The sequence below is a fragment of the Saccostrea cucullata genome, unplaced genomic scaffold, assembly GCF_032062105.1.
Source record: "Saccostrea cucullata isolate Sc308-1 unplaced genomic scaffold, CSIRO_AGI_Scuc_v1 ctg8181, whole genome shotgun sequence".
Lineage (NCBI taxonomy): Eukaryota > Metazoa > Mollusca > Bivalvia > Ostreida > Ostreidae > Saccostrea > Saccostrea cuccullata.
In genome coordinates, this window is record NW_026932572.1 from 669 (window position 1) to 3,602 (window position 2,934).

Below are 2,934 nucleotides of genomic sequence, written 5' to 3' on the forward strand. Positions count from 1 at the left end.
CCCGGGGCCACAATATTCACAATTTTGGAAGAGGCATTCTTGCTCATCATAACTATATACTTAGTTAGTTTATTTAATATCCAGGAGCAGAGAAGATTTTTAAAGAAATAATGCATTTTTTCTATATAATCAATAGAGCCCCCCCCAACACTAGAACCCCTGACCCTGGGGCCATGCACGAAATTCACAATTTTGCACAAGGCATTCTTTCTCATCATGAATATGTACTGTGTTAGTTTATTTAATATACAGGAGCAGAGAAGAAGATTTTTAAGAAATAATGCATTTTCACTATATAATCTATATGGCCCCGCCTTAGCACTAGAACCCCTCCTGACCCTAGGCCATGAATTTCACAATTTTGGTAGAGGACTCAATGGTTATTACATTCATGCTAACAATTTGACTGCTTGATGTCCATTAGTAAAGAAGATTTTTAAAGATTGCATTAATTTTGGTGCTTTTCATCCCGCCCCTCAGGCCCCAGGGGGGCAGGGACTATGAAATTCACAATTCTTGTTCCCCTTTACCCATAGATGCTTTATGCCAAATTTGGTGGAAATTGGTTGAGTTGAATGGATGCAGAGAAGAAGCTGAAAATGTTCAAATGTTAACACACCACGAACGACGCACGACGACGGACAAAAACGGATAGCAATAGGTCACCTGAGTTTACTCAGGTGACCTTAAAATAGTCTTCAATGTCTTTCTCTGTTTTGGTATTTACTGTAGGACGATACATTAAATGAAGTTAAGTTGAGCTTTGATCGTGAAGGGACAGTAATTAACTTCTCCCTCAATAAAGAGAACAGAAAGCAGTATATTCAAGGTAAGTCTTTTTAAGATAAGTTGATGATTGTATCGTTTTCAGTCTCATTCGAGAATTGTTCACTCATATAGAAATATCAGAATATACCAGTGAAGGGCTTCAAATTTGACAATAATTCGGCAACTGCGGTCATTGAGAAGTGAGGCATCTTTATTGTAACAACACCTGCCGAATTACAGGACCTTGGTTTTTAAGGTCTCATCCGAAAGACCCGCAACTTTCACTTCAAAGTGCCGAGTGCATGGCGAAGGAACATTTGCTATCAATTTTTTTTTCGACTTAGATTCAAACTCATGACCGTCCGAGCGAACGCTCTATCGACTGATCGACTAATTGTTTTTCTATTTCAGAAATGGTTCTTTTGAGACAGACAGGGCTTGTCATAGGTGCTGGGGGGTTATTTGACAATTTTAAAGGATTTATAGACGAGGTTTGAATTTAATTAAGATAATGAATAAATTATGAAAATCCAACTTTTTAATAATTCATCATCCTACCATCAATTTTATAAGATTTTTTAATTGTTGCGTTCTTTTGTTTGAAGTTTATGTTTTTATTCAATTTGGTTTCAGTATCTAGTGTTTGTTGAATGAGATGATGTCAATTTGGAAATCTATGTGAATTTAATTGAACTTATCTGAAAATCGATGTCATTTTAAAAAGTTATATAGAAATTGCATAATTCGAAATTATAAAAAAAAAAGATTTTTGTTATATTATTGCAGATAAGAGTACAACATTGCGATGGTGACCCACCTATTGATGTCTGAAGATTGTGATCATCTGTGAATATCACCATAATTAAAGATTAGAAAAATGTCAGACAAAGTGTGGAATTTGTTTCTTAAAATTAAGTTGTAAAGTCATCTAGATCACATGGTGTTGATAACAAGTTAATATTGAAGAAACATTGTCGAAGAAGAATTTTATAAAGTATATATTATTACAAATTATAAATACAATTCGTGCTCTTCACAAATCACCGATGGGTTTTTTTTATAGATTATTTGGTGATGGTGATATTTTTATGTTTATGACAAGATATTTCCAAATCGATGGAAGAATTTATGTACTATTACTGATTTGGCTATCGAAGAATAAGAAACCGTTGTAAGGTTTCATTTACAAACAGAATCATGTCTCCTTGTAAACCATAGCTAGTGTCTACAAAATATTAATACGTATTAGAAGTTTCAACATCAAATATTAAAAAAAAAAAATAAAAATCATTCCAAATCCATTTTTAGAGTTTATTGATAACATAAAACTGCATCAAAATAAGACATAAATTAAAAAAAAAATTAAAAGCATATATCTTTTATAAATATCATTATAATAAAAATATAATACATCTAACGTCTTTTTACATCAAAGTGCGAAAGTAAATCATGATAGATATTCAAAATGTAAAATAAATGTACACTGTATAAAGAGTTGTTTTGCCTTTTGATACGTGCAGACAATTTTGCCAAGTTTCAAATTTGCCCAGTTATATTTACAGTTTGTTGTTTGAATTTTCCGTTATTAATTTGCCTATCTGTGAGTAAGGGGCGAAAAAACCGGGCCGAAACAACAAGTGTGGTATAGAAAAGCATCATAGAAAATCAAGGTATTAAAGTGTCAAATTTAAGTATAAAGAGTGAAGAAAACAAAAAGTGAGCCTCCCAAAAAAGTTTAGTTGATGTAAACCACCGTATACAACGGGTAACGCGGAGGAGTCGCTAAAACGTATGGGGGAGTCGATTTCAGCGTATGGGGGAGCCGATTTTCACCGCTTCGGAGTCAGAAGTGATGTGGGTCACGTGTTTTTTTCGGTATATGTAAGATGTATTTACGAAAAGCAAATATCCCACGGAAGATAGCAATAGTTAAGCTTTCTGTTGGTCATTTGTCCAGCTAGCATATACTTCTATTTTTCTCAAACACTTCGAAACTAATTGACAGATTTCATATTTACGTTAAAGATCAGTGGAAGAATTGTTGGTATATAAAATTTTGCGATGTACGTTCTCAATATAAACCTCAATAGAATCTTTAGCCATTACAGCTCTAATGGCCGATATGTAAATGAGCTGAATAAACACAATATCTCCATGTGGGTTAAA

The 2,934-nt window shown here is 33.4% G+C and overlaps 1 long non-coding RNA gene across 1 annotated transcript; it reads left to right on the top strand.

Annotated features, from left to right (window-relative positions):
• The first annotated feature begins 730 nt into the window (after window positions 1-730).
• On the top strand, window positions 731-1,671 carry LOC134235420 (uncharacterized). The gene is made up of 3 exons (XR_009985405.1): window positions 731-829; window positions 1,180-1,259; window positions 1,555-1,671. It is a non-coding gene; the product is annotated as an uncharacterized LOC134235420 (long non-coding RNA).
• Window positions 1,672-2,934: the final 1,263 nt, after the last annotated feature.